The 20,366-nt window shown below is 40.2% G+C and overlaps 1 long non-coding RNA gene across 1 annotated transcript; it reads left to right on the forward strand.

Annotated features, from left to right (window-relative positions):
- The first annotated feature begins 3,166 nt into the window (after positions 1-3,166).
- LOC118728061 lies at positions 3,167-5,654 on the forward strand. The gene is made up of 2 exons (XR_004990771.2): positions 3,167-5,203; positions 5,270-5,654. It is a non-coding gene; the product is annotated as an uncharacterized LOC118728061 (long non-coding RNA).
- The last annotated feature ends 14,712 nt before the right edge of the window (positions 5,655-20,366 follow it).

Here is a 20,366-nt window from a genome sequence, read left to right on the forward strand (position 1 = left end):
GTATATACTGTTGTAAACATGGTAATATTCACAATTTTGTAATGCTGACTTTTCAGAACTACTAATATCTTAGCTCTAGATTTCCCCTATTATGGATTTATTTAAAAATAATACATAGGATCTAGGGAAAGGCAGGACTTTAACCTCCCTAACCTTCAACCTTTCCAAGTGTTTTCATATTCTTGACATTTTTGTTGGGAAATAAGTTTTAAAAGTAGAATTTTTAAAAAATTTCTTTAGTAAGGCTCAAAAGATAATTGTATTTTATTAACATTGTTTTTCTCCCCTGGGCTGTATACGTTCTTGCTTGCATAATTTGGCGATAAAAGAAAAAGCTTCTCATTTTACCAACTCTGGGAAAATAATAGCTTAAAACTAATAGTTTCATATTTTTAAACCATCTCTAGATCTATTCAATTAGTATGTATCCTCAGGGGAAAATATATTTCAATAAGTAAGATAATAGGAGTTATATTGAGCAGAAATTAGAGATCTGAAGGAGATCTTTGAAGCCAATTTGAACTATTTCTATTTCAAGCAAATTGGACATTATAAATTAAGACTTTTATGTTAGGTTCTTTAGGAGGCATGTGATCACCAACTATATTGTGAGAGTATGTTTGTGTATATGTTTTATTTTGATGAAATTAACTACATAGAAGATACATATGAGTAAACTTGTAATGATTGGTTAATACTAAGTGCTGTAATGATGTGTAAAGTGGTGATATGGCACAGCTTCAATAGCATGCTGTGTATTTGGTCAGGGTTTGTATAATGCTGTGTTTGTAAAAAGGAGAAGTCCTTTATTGGAATTCTCCAATCTCTTTGGCATTCTTATGTGTCTGGGATTTTAAAGAATCTATGTTTTCACCTTTGGTTAATTTTTAGCAACTGACAATGAAATTCATTGATGCCCATCATTGATAAAAATGAAGATATGTCCTCCCCAGTGTACTACACATAGACTAATAGTGATTATTTGGGAGAGAGACCATTGTATAGTTTTGCTAGACTTAAGGACTTTAAATATAATGAAGGAACAGCATTTCTCTTATTTTGCATTTATTATTAATACTTTCATCAAATCATGTTATAATGTAGCTCATTCTCAACATTTTATTTATAAATAGTCAAAGAGAAAAGATTTGCAGCATTATTTTCCAGTCTCTACTCATAAAACAACACTGCTAACTACCCAAGTGATCCAACAGAAGAGTTATTAAAGTTCTGTAAGTTTGAATTAAAAACATAAAGGGGCGTGTAGTGAGCAAATCCTCCCTTTTAGCTATTATTTCTGTGTACTTCTAGGAGAAGCAATAGAATTTACTTTCCAGCCCATATTTTTTAAATCTTTAACATAAGAAAGTGAAATCAATTTTTTGAAAAATTGAATTAGTATTAGTAACTATTAAATTGCCTCTGTGGGGTGTCTCTCTACATATACATTAAAACATTTAAGAGATTTTTTTCCCCACCCTGGATATAGGACTCTCCCCTCCCCCTTTTAGAATAAGAAAAATTTTCACATAATACACATTATGTTTTATTAAAATTGAGCTGTGTCCAAGAGATATAGTGTTATTAATTCATTCCATTAAGGTCACTACATTTAGTAGCCAATGTAAGGTAATTTTTGTAAGATGCAGGGAAATTTTTTTTTTAATGTATAATGTCAGGGTCTGAGGAAATTTAATGCACATTGACTTTTAAAGTATGGATTGAACTCCTCAGTTTAATACAATTTGTGTTTTTGTTAACTAGCAGCAGAATTTCAGCATTTGCTACTTACTGGTAGAGAAGAAAAACCCCACAGCCCTGCCAGTACAGGTTAGTTTAATCTGTAAGTACCTGATGTTCCTATTTTTTTTCAAACATATCCACATAACCCACACAAGGAAGAAAGCTGCAGTTGCTTAAATGTGAGTATGACTAATAATAGATCCATTGGACACTTTCAAAAAGCAGTACTTGGGCAAATTATTAGCTTCAGGTTTGCTAATCTCCGTTGTAATAAAGGGTAATACTACTCCTTTATTATTTGGTTGTGGTTAAACCTAAATAGACATATTGTACATAAAAGGAAAAGACAGTGAAAGTTTCTATGCTCATTTTGGTATGTCCTGTGGAGTGCAGGGCTTTGGATCCAAGGTCTTTTACTTAAGTCACTTCTGTGGTGGTATTTTCTTTACCTTTCAACTTTTTACAGAATGAATCAACCCATAAAGTTTCCTCACCTTTAGCAATGATAAGTGGGGTTTCTTAGCTTGTAAAAAGTTTTAGTAATTTGCTGTAAATAATTTTGTTCATTTTTTGTAAACTAGAACCTATTCTGTTGGTGCACCACCAATGATGGGTTTATTTTGAACCAAAAATAACAAAACTTATCTTTAAATATTCAAATGAAAGCTGACTACCAACCAAGAAATCTAGATGGATTCTCCATGTATTTCTTTTGAGGAGCAGAGATGTAATGGATTATAAAAGATGTTCAAGTTTTTATTATTGTTTTCATTGGTCTACCATAGTTTATTGTTATCTTGAACCAAACATGAGAAATATCCTTTAACTTTAAATACTATACTCTTATGTTGATAAAAATTTAAAATACCAGGGTGAAGAATAAGGCATGCAACTTAGTTTATAAAAGCCTGAACCATCCTTCCAGTTTGTAGCAATAATGGATTCATGGCTTCCTCTTTTACACCTAAATGTAATGTTGTCTAATTTGATTGAGACAGTCCACCCATAAAAGCAAGTGGGATGATGATCAATGTTCAGTTAAATTTTTTTTAAAGTCTCAAAGATATATTTCATAATGTATCCACTTGGTTTTTAATATAAAATTACCTAAGGGCTTAAGTTTTATTGCCTTTCACAGTTTAAACTGTATAAGAAATGGTGTAGATGCAGTGGAAATGGTTTTCCTTAAAACCATCTCTTTAAAGCTGCCATTCTGGTGAGTACTATTTTATACTTTTGTATATCACAGCTTTTCTTTTAAATTTAACAGAAAGTGGAAACTTCAAAGAGTGGGCAATCTAAATTTCTGCACTCTTTATTATTGTTTAAAATATATTTTGTTACTGATTTGAGAGAAGAAGGGAGAGGGAGAGATAGAAACATCAGTGTTGAGTCATTGATTGGCTGCCTCTTGCATGCCCCACATTAGGGATTAGAGCCTGCAACTCGGGCTGTGCCCTTGACCAGAATCAAACCCCTGACCATTCAGTCCACAGGTCAATGCTCTATCCACTGAGCCAAACCGGCTAGGACTGCACTCTAGATATTATCTGAATTGAGAATGTTAAGGTGATTATTTTACCTCTTGATATTTCTGTAGTAATATAGGTTCGGGGTTTTTTTTTCTTCTGACTTTCACTTAACAGACTAACTAGAAAAACTTTTTATACAAATTATTTCCTTTTGGTGAGATGGAAAAAGGGGGTTTTATTCAAAACTATCTAGCATTTACGATTTTAAGCTTAAGATTTTCTTTTTAGTTGACAACCAAAATTTCTTTTGGTTCTCACTTTGTATAGATATAAAATTTAAATACCAGAATTCCTGTCTGTTCTTGAAACTGTTGTTCCAGTGTTTTGTGAGCAATTAAGCGGAGGGTAAGGTTGAAGGAGGCAGGCCTGAAATATGGTAAAGTTGGTTAGTTAATTCTCTTTGAGTGAGGCTAATTGATTAATTTTGACTGCGACTTCAAAATTTCCAGTGCATTCTTACATAGCTAACCTTGAGTTAGAAATAGTGGTTTCTGGGACTGTAAATAGTGAAAATTAGCCTCTATATATTTTTCGTTAATTTGTACCCCGTTCAATACCTTCCCCTCTAGACTTGAGCCACATAAATATATATATATATATATATATATACACTAAGGATGTTTTTAATTTATATCTCCTGCTGATCTTTGTAAACTCATAATGAAAAATCAACTCCTAATGCTTTTTAGTATGAACAATGATAGTTTTCTAAAATCAGAAAATTGGTACCTGAGTATGTGATAATGGTGATGCATTCTTCTAGATAAAGTACTAAACAATGTATGGACCCTCAATTTATGTCTTTAAGATTTAAACTGAAGTAAATTTCTAAGGAACTCTGTCCTTTCCTAGCAAGGATAAGCAGACATTGAAAATTTGGTAAGTATTTAACTTTAAATGCATGTGATAGTGATGAAAAAAAGTAGCCAAATTTCCATAGTTTTAAGATAATATGTAGACATGAACAAGAATTCTTGGATCTCCTTTGCGACCTAATGTCTGTCTGTCTTGCCAGCAGTTTTATAAACTAGTGTTCACAATGATTAAATTGGAATGTACCTTACTCCTTGTCTGGTTTGGTTATTTTTTTTCTTTTGTATGGTGCTTTAAAATACTAATTTTATATTTAAAGCTTTTTTTCAAGGTTATCTTCAAGAACTATTATTCAGATGTCCCTATTTTTAAACCCAATGACAACTTTGAATTTACAAACATTTGTTTTCTAGCTCCAATTAAAAATGAAAAATAGGCAGCTGATTATAAAAACTGGGGGGGGAGGGTTATTTGTGCTCTTTGTGGAATATTTGTAGGAATCGATATATTGCAGTAAAATATTGTTAACTGCCAAGGTTGCAGGTTCATTCCTGGGTCAGGGTACATACAGGAATCAACCAATGAATCCATGAAGTGGAACAATAAACCTGTGTGCAAAGAAAGAAGAACGCCCTCGCCAGTGTGGCTAAGTTGACTGGAGCGTCATCCCTTGCACAGAGGTCGTGGGTTTGATTCCCAGCCAGGGGGCATCTAGGAGGCAACCAGTCCATGTATTTCATATCAGTTCTCTCTATCTCTTTGTCTTCCTTCCTCCCCAAAACCAATTTTCCTTGAGGGCAAAAAGGATGGTATATGGAAGTTAAATGTAATTGCTTCAACCAAGGAAGGTGACTTATTTCTGAGTAGTATGCTCATTTCTTTCCAAGGTAGTATTCCATTAATTTTTGAAGTGCCACAAGATCCCAATGGATTGTAGGAAGGAGGGCCCTTCCCTCAGTTTAGTCTCCAGGCTTCATGCCAGTATTGTACTGGCATGGAGGGAAATGAAGAGCAAATCATACAAGAGACATGATGGTAAGGGGGACCTGAACAAAAGGGAAGATGGTGAATGGCTAGATCATGTATGTGATTAAGTGGTCTAGCTAAACAAAAACGTTACGGGGTTTTTTTGTGGGGTTTTTTTGTGGGGTTTTTTTGTTTGTTTTTGGTGGGAGTGGTAGGATATGGTGGCATAATTTTTAATGTAAGAAAATGAAATCACTGATATATATATATAAAGGTTGACTTATTAGCTTAAAATTAACATTCAAACTGGCGATTGCATTTTGTGGGCTTTTTTTTTTAATAAAAACTTATAACAAATAATAGTTCCTTTTGTCATTTTGATGTAGTGCATTTGGGAGGTAGTATAAAAGAAAAATAGTGTTTTACTTATATTGAATTTTAGTCTACTTGTGCCTTTGGGGAGAAAAGATGTTCCTCAGTTTATGGCACCATATAATTAAACTGAAACAAAGGGTACTAAAGTTTTTTTGAGTTGCTCTAAGGGCTGTTTGTTGGGCTTTGAACTAGGTTTTGAGGCATTGTTAGGCTTGGGATAAATTGGCAGGGGGGGGGGGGCGGGGGTGTCCCTCAGCCCAGCCACACCCTCTGTAATCTGGTACCCCTCTCACAATCCAGGACTGCTGGTTCCCAACTGATCACCTGCCTGATCGCCTCCTAACCACTCCGCTACCAGCCTGATCAGTGCCTAACTGTTCCCTTGCCTGCCTGGTCCCCCACAACTGCCCTTATCTGGTCCCATCTTGTGTTGGGAATTATGGTCAATATGCGTATTACATCATGTGTAAATGAAAGTTGCAGAGAATAGGATAGGGTGATTTGAGGCTAACATAAAGGTCTGTATACATTAGCAATACTCCTTTTCTGTAGGAATTGGAGTGCCTTTAGTTTTTAGCATAAAATAGCATTACTAGAGCTGTGGCTTTGTGCTCCATTTCCAGAAGCATCCACAATCTGCAAATCACCTGAGGCTGTCACCATTTTCTCATCACTTTTGGCATGGTGATGTGGAATGGTAGGATTCAAGAACCATAATTGGCCCTGACTTGGTCAAATTAATACTACAATAAATTCTTTATATTCATCTAAGCTACATTAAGATGTTATGGAAATTCCAGTATACCTCTGACCCTTTTTTTCCTTGGTGACCTTCCTGTAAATAATATTTTTGCCATTTTCTCCCAGTTGTAAGATGTTCCTTTCCCTAAATTGATAATGCACACAAGTGTTCATTTTACTGAATCCTATTTTTACCTTTTTTTGGGGAGGGAGGTCAGTCCTCACTTAAGGATATTTTCCCATTTATTTTTAGAGAGAGAAAGGAAGAGGAAGAGACAGACATAGATTGGTTGCCTCAAAAAGCACCTTGACCAGAGCTAGGGATAGAGCTTGCCACTGTGGTATGTGCCCTTGGCTAGAATCAAGCCCAGGAACCTTCAGTCTGGCCAGTGTTCTATCAGTAGATAGAACAGGGTAGGTCTCTACCTGTATTCTTCATAGAACCTTCCTGATAATTGGTTCTCCACAAAGTTACAGTTTCTAATAGTCTGAAGTGACTGCTATTTTTCATTGCAGTTTATTTGTAACAGCTTGAGATGGTCAGTGAGTTACTCATTACCCAAAACAAACCATTTATAATTACACTAGAGGCCCAGTGCATGACATTTGTGCACTAGTGGGAGGGAGGGTCTCTTCAGCCCAGCCTGCACCCTTTAGCAGTCTGGGAGCCCTCGGATGTCCAACTGACTGCAGAGGTGGAAAGGGATACTCGGCTCAAACTGTCATCTCTTCATGAACACCATATCTCCTTATCTCTCTGACTTGGTTGCCTCCAAACACTTAAATTTGGTTTAGAGGTTATTTCCTTTTATGCATCCGTGAGCCTTCATAATGATATGCATATGTGCTTTCATTGCACCAGCTACTTAGCTGTTAATGTTGCCTATTTACTTGGCTGCAGCTTCATTGAAGGCAGGATTGTGTCTTCTAGACTACATTCCTAAAACCTAGCATGCTGCATGGCACTCAGAAAGAGGCACTTAATTATTGAATTCAACTAATAACATGCATTTGTGGGCTTACTCATTTCATCATAACAGACTAAAGGTCTAGATAGAGGTGCTTTTATTTGAACATTATGCAATTTTTTAATTTTTTTAAAGGGATGTTTTTAAAAATATTTTTTATTGATTTTTTTACAGAGGAAAGGAGAGGGATAGAGAGTTAGAAACATCTATGAGAGAGAATCATCGATCAGCTGCCTCCTGCACACTCCCTACTGGGGATGTGCCCGCAACCAAAGTACATGTCCTTGACTGGAATCGAACCCGGGACCCTTCAGTCCGCAGGCTGACACTATCCACTGAGCCAAACCAGTTTCAGCTGAACATTATGCAATTTAAATCTGACTCAATCATGCTGTTCTTTTGAGCAAGATCTTTAGAAGGTACTGATTGGCTAAAGAATAACCCTTCTGGACAGCAAAGGTCTCGTGGACAGAACTGTTACGAAAAACAATAGAATTTGTTTTTCCAGGAAGAGAAGGATTTTTGAGAAGTAACTTTTCCTATGGGATGTCTGCCAGAATAAAAAGCTCCTGTTTTCTACATGGTGAAAGATGAGCTCTATTTTAGAATGGAGGTGGGCTAAAGTAGGGATTGCAAACTAAAAAACCTCCAAGAACTCAATAAATAATGGAAATGAGTGAGACAAGCCAAAGGAGAGTGTGAACTCGTGACCCTGTGTATGTTTGCTCACGGTTGCTAGATCTCATTTTTCTAGAGAAGTTAGACATTTTTTTCATATTTGGTAAAAAGGTAGTTCTGTTTTAAAAAGACATACTCACCTGGCTCAGAGGCTCAGTGGTTGAGAGTCAACTCATGAACCAGGAGGTCACCCTGTCAGTTCCCAGTCAGGGCACATGCCTGCCTTGGGGGCTTCATCCTCAGTAGGAGGCAAGAGGCAGCCAATTGATGTTTCTATCTCTCCCTCTTCCTTCCTCTTCCTCTTCCTCTACAAATCAATAAAAACAGTATTAACACAAAACTATGAGCCAAATGTATCTGCAGGCCGATTCTCCTGTGGGTTGCCAGTGAGGGACTTCTTGGATGGAAGCTGGTGTTAGTGGGAATTTTCTCTAGTGGCTGTCAATACTAGAAAACACAGATAGTACCAGAGAGAGAGAGGTTTGCTGATAAGAGAAGCAAATGATCTGTCAGTGTGGTTTAGCATGATGTCAGGTGAACAGACTGATGCAGGTGAACCAGTAATTGGCTTCTGTGATCCAATCACAATGGTAGGTTAGAAAAAACAAGAATTAGTCTTCACCATCAGTATATCAGTTTCTGGAAGGAGTGGGATTGCAATGGTAAAACTTCAGAACATAATGCACATGTTTGGGTGGGAGAGGGCTTATCTTGGAAATAGTAATAGGTGTCTAAGTTTATTCTGGTGTTGAAAGAGGTTATTCTACCTCTGGTTTAAAGTGTTTGGCACAGCCAAAACCGGTTTGGCTCAGTGGATAGAGCGTCGGCCTGCGGACTGAGAGGTCCCGGGTTCGATTCCGGTCAAGGGCATGTACCTTGGTTGCGGGCACATCCCCAGTGGGGGGTGTGCAAGAAGCAGCTGGTCAATGTTTCTCTTGTCGATGTTTCTAACTCTCTATCCCTCTCAGTTCCTCTGTGTAAAATCAATAAAATATATATTTTTTTAAATAAAAAAATAAAGTGCCTGGCACATAGTGGGCAATAAATGTTTGTTATAGTATGTTAACCTCTGTTATCTGTAAACCAAAAAAGGCTGTGATAACTGCCAGGAAATTGAGAAAGCAATTATCTCAGTTATGTTTTTCAGTCAGCAAGTAGTGGTGAGACAAAAAAGCAAAGAATTTAACCAGTATTTCCTAATTACTAAGCACATAATCTTACTGGTCCCTAGAAATGTATGTAAAGTTTATACAGTTCCTTTTCTAAAAAGTGAGTTTCTATTTAAGTATTGCATATTGCTTTAGAAAATCTAATGGGGATCACATTTTAAAAGCAGTAGTTCTGCCCAGCCGGTGTGACTCAGTGGTTGATTTGAGTGTTGACCTATGAACCAGGAGGACACAGTTCAATTCCTGGTCAGGCAGCTGATCAATGATTCTCATTATTTATGTTTCTTTCTCTCTCCATTCTTCTCTGAAATCCAATAAAAAGTATATAAGAGGCCCAGTGCACAAAATTCATGCATGTGGGGATGTGTCTCGCAGCCCAGCCTGCACCCTCTTCAATCTGGGATCCCTCTCACAATCCAGGATTGCTGGCTCCCAACCACTTGCCTACTGCCTGCCTGCCTGATTGCCTCTAACCACTTCGCCTGCCAGCCTGATTGACACCTAACTGCTCCCCTGCCAACCTAGTTGCCCCCCAACTGCCCTCCCCTGCCGGCCCAGTCACCCCTAACTGCCCTCCCCTGCCGGCCTAGTCTCCCCCCTCCAATTGCCCTCCCCTGCTGGCCTGGTCCTCCCTAACCACCCTGCAGGCCATGTGTCATCTCCCCCCCCCCCCCAATGGCCCTCCCCTGAAGGCCTGGATCTCCCCAACTGCCTTCCCCTGCAGGTCTGGGTCTCTGCCCCCCAGCTGTCCTCCCCTGAGGCCTGGTCACCCCCAACTACCCTCCTCTGCTGACCCAGTCACCACTAACTGTGCTCCCCTGCAGGCCTGATTGCCTCCATAACCAATGTACATGCCCTTGGCCGGAATTGAACCCGGGACCCCTCAGCCACGCTTCATCCACTGAGCCAAACGGGTCAGGGCTAAGGTCTCTGTCTTTTAATCTGATGAAACTGATGAGCAAAAGAGAAACTATGTATTATCAGGAAAAGCTGTCAGTCACTCAGGTTATAAATACATTTATGATATACATTATACAGAGGTAGACAAAGTAGGTTTACAGTTGTGAGTACTCAAAACAGTTTATTATTATTTAAAATATATTGACTTTTACAGAGAGTAAAGGAGAGGGATATAGAGTTAGAAACATCAATGAGAGAGAAACATCAATTCAGCTGTCTCCTGCCCACTCCTTACTGGGGATGTGCCCACAACCAACGTACATGCCCTTGACCGGAATCGAGCCTGGGACCCTTCAGTCCACAGGTTGATGCTCTATCCATTGAGCCAAACAGGGTTTGGCAACAGTTTATTCTTGTATTATTTTTATTAATGTGTTTATTCTTGTATTTATTATCATGTTATTTATATAACAACTGTAAACTTACTTTTGCCCACTCCTGTTTAGTGGAAATGCATTTCTACTAGAAACAATTTCTACTTGGAAAATTCATTCTGATAACACAAAACTCTTGTTCAAAATTTGTACAGGTATGCCCGAAACTGGTTTAGTTCAGTGGATATTGCATCAGCCTGCGGACTGAAGGGTCCCAGATTTGATTTTGGTCAAGGGCATGTACCTTGGTTGCGGGCACATCCCTGGTGGGGGGTGTGCAGGAGGCAGCTGATCGATGTTTCTTTCTCATTGATGTTCCTAACTTTCTATCCCTCTCCCTTCCTCTCTGTAAAAAATCAATAAAACATTTTTTAAAAATATTTGGGCAGATATGCCTGGCCAACGTACCTCAGTGGTTGAGCATTGACCTAGGAATTAGGAGGTCACGATTCAATTCTAGGTCACGGCACATGCCTGGATTGCAAGCTTGATCCCCAGTGATTCTCTCATCATTGATGTTTCTATCTCTCTCCCTCTCCCTTCCTCTCTGAAATTAAAAAACAAAACAAACAAACAAAAAAACACCCACACACATTAAGGCAGATATCTGAATTAGGCATGTGAGAAGAGAAGACATTCTAAAAATGTAGCTGTTGCCTTAGCTGTTTTGGCTCAATGAATAGAGCATTGGCTAGTGGACTAAAAGGTCCTGAGTTTGATTTCAATCAAGGGCACATGCCTGGGTTGTGGACTTGATCCCAGTAGAGGGCCTGCAAGAGGCTGCTTTCAATGATTCTCATCATTGATGTTTCTATCTTCTCCTTTGCTCTCTGAAATCAATAAAAATATATTAAAAAGAATCTATGTATATAAAAGCCGAGGCAACCAAATGACCAGTTGACTGGTCGCTATGATGTGCACTGACCACCAGGGGGCAGACACTCAATGCAAGAGCTGACCCCTAGTGATCGGTGAGTTCCCACAGTGGGAGTGCCGCTCAGCTGACAGAACTGACAACCTGGTGGCCCACTAGCCTGATGGCAGCCACTCCCTCCCTCAGTAGTCCTGAATGTCCAATCTCCAGAGGACAGGGTAGGCACCAATGGACTGGCGCCGCCAGCGGGGCTGGCCTTGGGGACTGCAGCCACTTCCCCTCCCTAGATGCTTCACAAGGAAGAAATTATATAAAAGTGGCTCCTGATAACTGGCATGAACTTAAAATGGGACTGATCTGGATCCCGGGTTGGTAAAGGCGCCCCACCACCCTCCTGGAGGGCCTATCATGTCCTGGTCCCTCCTCCATCCCCCTGGAGATGGGTGCCAGATGCAGAGCTCATGGCTGTCAAGCTCCGCTGTGTCTGTTCGAGCCTTTCCCCATCAGGACTTACTGGGCACAGGCCCATGGCAAATGCAGTGGGGCTGGGATGAGTAGGAGTGGCAGGCAGTGTTGGACTGCAGGTTTCAGCCCAATACCCACAGGCCACCCTGAGAAACCCCTTCTATGCACAAATTTTTTTAAAAAAATTTTATTGATTTTTTTTACAGAGAGGAAGAGCGATAGTTAGAAACATCAATGAGAGAGAAACATCGATCAGCTGCCTCTTGCACACACCCCAATGGGGATGTGCCTGCAACCAAGGTACATACATGCCCTTGACCGGATTCGAACCTGGAACCCTTCAGTCCGCAGGCCGACGCTCTATCCACTAAGCCAAACCGGTTTTGGCAGGAAGGCCTACTCTTGCAAGAATTTTGTGCATTGGGCCTCTAGTAAAATAAATAAAAATGTAGCTTGTGGTTTACCTAACTTAATGAGAACTGCTTGTCTTATAACAGCGTAGCTCTATCAAGATTTTACACACAATATGTCACAACCATCTATATAAGATGTATTGTGGCCCTGGTCAGTGTGGCTTAATTGGTTGACTGTCATCCCGTACACTGAGAGGTCACTCATTTCTTTCCCAGTCAGGGCACATCCAGGTTTCAGCTTGATGCCTGGTAGAGGGCGTGCAGTAGGCAGCTGATTGATGCTTCTCTTTCTCATTGATGTTTCTCTCCCTCTCCCTTTCCCCCTCTCTCAAATCAATAAAAACATTTTTTAAAAAAAGATGTAGTGTGGATTAATGCAAAGTGAGGTTGGACTAGACGTCAGAAGAACTGGACTCAAGTTCTGATTTTATCTGGGGAGGGGTCTCTATTATAGGTTTTGTTACTGTAGCAAAGACTGTGGTAAAATACAGGCTGATCAGAAGCATCGTGCAGAGCAAACCCTTACAACTTTGTGTATATTAGTGTATTGGAGTTACTAAAAAAGGCTAAGACTGACTAGAGTAGTAACATCTAATCTGTAAAAACAAAAGTACACTTCCTGTAATTCCTTAAAATATATGTGGGGCTCTGGCCAGTTTGGCTCAGTGATTAGACTAGGGGTGTCGAACTCAATCAGAGAAGGGGCCAAAATCTAAAATCCAGCCTAAATCGCGGGCCGAATGGTTTACTGAACAGTCATAAACTGTCATTGTGATGGAAACGCAGCGGAATGCAGTGATGACAGCGCGGTGCGGGCCACATTGCAAGGCCTGGCGGGACGGATTTGGCCCGCGGGCCTTGTGTTTGACACATGTGGATTAGACTGTCAGCCTGCCAACCGAAGGGTCTCAGATTTGATTCCAGGTCAGGAGTGCCTACCTCGGTTGCAGGTTGGATCCCCAGCCCCAGCTGGGCATGTGTGGGAGGAAACCAATCCGTATGTCTTGCATCAAGGTTTCTCTCCCTTTCCTCCATTCTACTCTCTCTATAAGGATCAGTGAAGAAAAATATCCTCAAGTGAGGAGATAGAAAGATAGATATATAATAAAAAAGAAAGAAATATGGGTTGGACTGACCCTTTCTAAAATACATAATATCCTGACTAGACATCACGGATCTAAAGATATGCTGGTAATTCTGAATAAATGTCAGGTCCCAAGAAGGAAAGGCAGGCTAAGTAAGAGGTCCTTGCAATTTATTAGGTTGTGCCAGACCCTAAGGTGAAGATTGGGAAAATGATTTGAGAAGAATCTTCAAAAAAGGACAGTGGAATGTTCTTCTGATGAATACAGTTAATAAAAAGGTCAAGGGGAAAAAATGTCTCTGAAAAAAAGAGAGAGAGAGAGAGAGAAATGGTAACTTCCAGAAAAAGTAAAGCTACCGAATGCCTGCGTACGGCATCTGGCTGCCAAGAACATGGGCATTGAATGGTGGCCTCTGAGTGACTGGCTTTGTCTGTTGGAATTGCTCTCTTGGAGGTAAGTTTAGGTCTTTTCACTCTCTTTGATCTTGTTCTAATTCCCTATAGTGACTCCACAACTTCCTAATTGTGGGTTCTTGGTGAGTTCATTAGCTTCTCTAAGCTAGGCTCAGTTTCCCCGACTGTAAAACACAGGTCTCTAGTACCTGCTGTTAAAGGTTGTTTCAAGGGTCATGTGAAGTAATATATATGTGACCATGTCACTCTCAGCTACTAGGTAAGCTCCCTGTGCTGAGGAGCCCTTCCGGGGATGGGCAGAACCGAGCTGCTTCACTGCTGGCCTCTAGCAACCACAAGAGCACCTAAAGCCCTATTCTTACTTGTGGTTCCTAATTTTCAATCATCTGACTTCTCCAAAGTGGAGGAAGAACAAATGGAGCAAACTGTGGACATTGTAAAGCCATTTATAAAGGGTGAGATGCTAAAAAATGCCCCCGTTCTTGCATGGGATGGTTTTCCAAACAAGCCTTCCTAGTATAAATTCAGGAACCCCAGGGAAAGCCTGATGAGAGATACTCCTCACAAAGAAGCAAATGTGTAAGCCACCAGCTCCTCCTTTAAAAAACAAAAACAGGTGAAACTGGTTTGGCTCAGTGGATGGAGCATCAGCCTGTGGACTGAAAGGTCCCAGGTTCGATTCCAGTCAAGGGCATGTACCTTGGTTGCGGGCACAAGGCAGCTGATCGATGATTCTCTCTCATCGGTATTTCTCTCTATCCCTCTCTCTTCCTCTCTGTAAAAAGTCAATAAAAGTATATTTAAAAAAAATAAACAAAAAACCCCAACCAGTTTTATGGAATTACTGGAGGCCTGGTGCACAAATTTGTGCATGGGTGGGGTCCCTCAGCCTGGCCAGTGATCAGGGTTGATCAGGGCCATCTTATCCAGTGCCATTCAGGGCCGATTGAGGCCAGCCAGCGGGCGAGAAGGGGCCACAGGAGGTTGGCTGTGGGAACGCACTGACCACCAGGGGGCAGCTCCTTCATTGAGATCTGTCCCCTGGTGGTCAGTGAGCATCATAGCAATGGGTCAACTGGTCATTTGGTCACTTGGGATTTTATATAGATAATTTACATATCATACAATTCACCCACAGTGTCAAGTTCAATAATTTGTAGTACATTTACAGAGTTGGACAACCATCACCACAATCAGTTTTAGATTATTTTCATCATTGCAAAACAGAAACCCTGTAACCATGATCAGTCACAGCCCATTTTCCTCCAAAGGCCCCAGCCTTAGGCAATAATAAAGAGGATGGTGACAGTCCATGTGCCTGTGGGAATCCATCTATGCTACTCCCACACGAGGCAGGAGTTGCATTCTCCTGTGGGAGGTGGGCGGGGGAAGCTGGGAGCCGGGGGAAGCCTCGCTGTGGGAGCTGGGCAGTACAGTGGCAGCCTCCAGCCTATCCTGCATCCCACTCCATCCTCCTTTCTGGAGGTCATATAAGTGCAACCTCTATCTCTTGGCAGGAGCAAGTATCTCAGAACTAGAGCAGTGTCTCCAGTGGCTCAATACTGGGAGACAGGAGGAGTGCTTAAAGCTCCAGCAATCCAATCTGCATCCATCCATCCCTCAACTACACCCCCCCCCCCCCGCCCAAGTTGAGAAAATTTCAGTTTAGTAGGGATCTGAGAAGAAAGAAAAAAAAAGGCTCATGGCAAAGAATTCCCAGATACTTGAGTAGCACCTTGAAATAAAGTAAAATAAATAAACAAACAGAAGAACTTTACTTGAGGGAACATAGCTAATGGAATTGAAACAAACCCTTAGAATAAGCATTATTAATATAATCGGAGAGATGCATGCAAGGCTTTGCATCCATGAAGCAAGAACAGGTATTATACTGGTAAAGATGAATTAAATTGGAGAACTTGATAATCTAAAACATAATCTGTATTATAAAAGGCCAGAGGCCTTAACCCTGTAACAACCAAACAACCAGTCACCAGGATGTGCATGGAGGACCTCTCAGGCCCTCCTCCCAACCTCCCACCCTAAGACACTGGCAGTATCGGCGGAGTGTCGCAGGGTGCTGGCAGCACCCACAGAGTATGTGAGGCATCACGGGGCGGTGAACATGGCCCTGATGGCAGGCTAGGTCTAGAGGACCCTACACGTCATGACTTAATCGTGGGCTGGGCCTCTAGTGTTTGAAGTAAAACACTCAGTAGATGGGTCGAGTGGCAGAATGGATACACTGAAGAGTGAATAGTGCACTGGAAAGACTGGCTGGAGAGATTCTCTCAGATGCAGTGAGAAAAGAAAAGAAAATGGAAGTATGAAAGCCATGGAAGGTAGAGCAAGAAGTGCTAACATCAGTCTGATAGCAGTGACAGGAGAAAGAGGAGAACTGGAGGGCAGATATGGCAATGTTCTCTGTTATTTCAGCAACTGCACTTCTCCAACCCTCCTTCCTGTTGCCCAGGCTGTCTCCCACGATGGAGGCTGAATATGCTCACAACTTGCTTTTCCGGCCACTCTCACAGCTGGGACCTGGGTGTGTGACCCAGTCCTGATCATGGAGACCTGACAGGACCTAGCAGAAAGGAATTTCTCCACAATACCAGAGATGCATACGGAACAACTGCTTTCCTGTGCAGTTGTGTGAGGGGAAACTCCCAGAAGCTGCAGTGGCCCTCTTGCAACCACAAAGAGACAATGGCAATGCTGAAAGAAAGATGACCCTTGCATGCCCCTTACTGGGGATCGAGCCCCCAACCTGGGCATGTGCCCTCACCAGGAATCAACTGTGACACCCTGGTACTCAACCACTGAGCCACGAAGGTCAGGCCTTTGTATGTTTGCATGTTAATCCCCTATATGTTTTAGACAATGAAAATACCTCCTGCCAAAGCCGGTTTGGCTCAGTGGATAGAGCATTGGCCTGCAGACTAAAAGGTCCCGGGTTCGATTCTGGTCAGGGGCATGTACCTTGATTGTGGGAATATGCCCAGTAGGGGGTGTCCAGGAGGCAGCTGATTGATGTTTCTCTCTCATTATCGATGTTTCTCTTTTTTAAAAAATATATTTTATGATCTTTTGTAGAGAGGAAGGGAGAGGGATAGAGAGTTAGAAACATCGATGAAAAACATCGACCAGCTGCCTCCTGCACACCCCCTACTGGGCATATGCCCGCAACCAAGGTACATGCCTTTGACCGGAATAGAAACTGGGACCTTTCAGTCTGCAGGCTGACACTCTACCCACTAGGCCAAACCGGTTTCAGCCGATGTTTCTAACTCTCTATCTCTTCTTTCCCTTCCTCTCTGTAGAAAATCAATAAAAATATTTTTAAAAAGAAAACACCTCCTTCCATCCTATAACCTATTAACTGTTTATGTGGTATCTTTCAGGGATAGAAATAACTTTCATGCAATCAAATCTTGTTTGTTTTCCCGTTTGGTTTGTGTTTTTGGAGTTGTAAGTTCTTTCCTACTCTAGGTCACAAAGTTCATCCTATGTTTTATTCAGTCAGCTTTGTAGTCTTCCTTTCACATTTAGTTTCTTAACTCATCTGAAGTTCACTCATTGATAATGTTAGGTGTAGTGATCCAGTTTTTCCTACTTCACTTAAGAAGTTATCTATTCCTGTTGATATGATACGCTCCTTTTATTGTATAGAAAGTGCCTATGTATAAATGGGTCCTTAGAGTTCTCTATTTTTGTAAATTATGGCCTTGCAATATATCTCAATATCTAGTAGAACAAACCTCCTTTCCCCAATTGTTTTTTTTTTTTTTTTTTTTTTTTTTTTTTTTAATCCTCACCTGGTGATATTTTTTCCCCATTGATTTTTTAGAGACTAGAAGGGAGGAAGGGAGAGGAGAAAGAGAGAAAGAGAGAGAAACAATGTGAGAGAGACGCATTGATTGGTTGCCTCCTGTAGGTTCCTCGAGGGCCAACTTGCAACCCCGGGAGTGGAACGTACGACCCTCTGGAGTTCGCGCCAATGCTCTAATCACTGACCCACACCGGCCAGGGCCAATTACTCTTTTTTGGGAGAGAGAGAGATAGAATCCAATTACTCTTTTTTTAAGCTTATGTAAGTCGTTCATTTTCTTTATTATACATTTTAGAGTATTTTTACTCTTTTTCTTAAACTTGAATTTTGTTTGCACTTATAGATTTGGAGACAAGTGCTGAACAGAATAAATAAGAAAGAAAGAAAAACAAACAAACAAACAAATCAACACCAGCCCTGGCTGGTGTGGCTCAACTGGTAGAGCATCATCCTGTGCACCTAGGGGTCACCAGTTTGATTCCTGGTCAGGGCACATAGCCAGATTGTGGGTGCAATCCCTGGTAGGGAAGTGTATGGGAGGCAACTGATAGATATGTCTCCCCCTCTCAAATCAATAAAAACATATGTTAAAAAAGAAAAAACAAAATAATGTAATAATGACAGTTCAGAGCATCAAAGAGAAAAACATTCTTAAAGTTATCAGAGAAAAAAGCAGATTACTGAGATAAGGGTAAGAATCAGATTGCCATCTGACTTTCACTAGCAACATCAGACTGGAGAAACAGTAGAACATACGGAAAAAAACAGAGCATCAGTGTGTGTTCTGGTTTCAGAAAACTTCAGGATGTATCTTTAAACTCAAGCTTGATACCTCAGGGAGACCAGAAAACTGAACTGTTCTCCTTACCTCGTTTTACAAGTTATCCATACAGTTGTCCCTCTGCTAAGTGTCCACATGTGTCACATTTGGGGATTCAACCAACCCAACCAATCACAGATTGAAAATATTTGGGGGGGAGGGAACTTACATTGTTGCTCACATGTACTATGTAGTTAGGCCTGGTTACATCTAACTACATAGTACATGTCAGCAACAATGGTTACATCAGTACTGAACATGTACAGACTATTTTTCTTGTCGTTAGTCCCTAAACAATACCAAAGGATGGCGCTACATTGGAGGGAAAATCAGAGGAAATGCATAAATGAGACCATTTATAATTTAAGTGAGTAGTAATAAGTATATGTTATAAACTAATATTTCTTTTAAAAAATATATTTTATTTGATTTTTTTTTTTTACAGAGACGAAGGGAGAGGGATAGAGAGTTAAAGACATCAATGAGAGAGAAACATCAATCAGCTGCTTCCTGCACACCCCCTACTGAGGATGTGCCGGCAATCAAGATACATGCCCTTGATTGGAATTGAACCTGGGACCCTTCAGTCTATAGGCTGATGCTCTATCCACTGAGCCAAACCAGTTAGGGTCTAATATTTCTTTTTAAAATTTAAATTAAATTAAAATTTTCCTCATTAGCATTTTCCCCTCTATGCTCTCTTACTTTTTTATTTTATTTTTTATTTTTAAACTTTTTTATTTTTTTAAATGTTCCATTTCTTTCTTTTAAAAAAAATATATTTTATTGATTTTTTACAGAGAAGAAGAGAGAGGGATAGAGAGTTAGAAACATCAATGAGAGAGAATCATTAATCAGCTGCCTCTTGCACACCCCCTTCTGGGGATGTGCCCGCAACCAAGGTACATGCCCTTGACCGGAATCAAACCTGGGACCTATCCACTGAGCCAAACCGGTTTCAGCTCTTACTTTAAAAAAAAAAAAAAAAAAAAAAAAAAAAAAAAAATATATATATATATATATATATATATATATATATATATATATTTTTTTTTTTTTTTTTTCTCATTGATTTTTTACAGAGAGGAAGAGAGAGTGATAGAGAGTTAGAAACATAGACGAGAGAGAAACATCGATCAGCCACCTCCTGCACACCCCCCCACTGGGGATGTGCCCGCAACCAAGGTACATGCCCTTCACCGGAATTGAACCTGGAACCACCCAGTCCGAAGGCCGAAGCTCTATCCACTGAGCCAAACTGGCTTTAGCAATATTTCTTACTTTTGATGTTTTGATTTTATTCAATTCTTTAAAACATGGTTCATAAGCTTTGGAGTTAACACGGGATAAGGGCATTTTATTTCACATGTTGAGAAAAAAAGATTATTACATAAAATATTTTGATATCTCAAGGATATACTATTTCTGCCAAGAAGCAGAGCATGGAGGGCTATAAGTTATGGTATCAAAAGAACATGTCAAATTTAATTTGAGACTTTTTACTCTGTTGATCAAAGCTCTTTCTTTGGCTGGCTGAGTTGCAAATATGTATTCTATATCTTTGCATTTCTTATCGCTACAGAGGATGGCAAACCATGCTATAAATCCTGTATAATCAAAGTATTTTTAGGTGCACAGATTGCTTCCTTCAACAAGAGACTTATATTTTTTTGTGTCACATCTCTCTTATTTAAGACAGAATTATGCTTTCCAGTTTTACAAACACTTTCTTCAAAGTGCTGAAAGAAAACTAAATGTGACAACTAGCAATTCTATTCCAGCTAAACTACTACTCAAATTTGGGGAGTAAACATAAATAATTAGAGGCACACAGAAGCCTAGAAAATTTGCCACCCATAGACTCACTCTGAAATAACTGCTTTTTAGCTATTTTAGTTATATTTTTCTGGGGACAGGAGTCCAGGGTCTGTTTTATCCAGAAGTGAAACAACTGCCCAGCCCTAGGAAAGCCCCCAACAACCTAGGTGCATGCGAAGGATGCACCGATGGAGTAGGTCAGTCTTTAGTCGGTTTCTTTGGTAAAACAAGAAGAGTAATGAAAGAAAATGAGGTACAAGAAGAAATAGTGAGTAAATAAATTAGTGAAAATTAATGTCTAACTATTAATTGGATTAAAATTTAGAGAGA

Source organism: Pipistrellus kuhlii, unplaced genomic scaffold (genome assembly GCF_014108245.1).
Source record: "Pipistrellus kuhlii isolate mPipKuh1 unplaced genomic scaffold, mPipKuh1.p scaffold_m20_p_28, whole genome shotgun sequence".
In the NCBI taxonomy this organism is placed as follows: Eukaryota; Metazoa; Chordata; class Mammalia; order Chiroptera; family Vespertilionidae; genus Pipistrellus; species Pipistrellus kuhlii.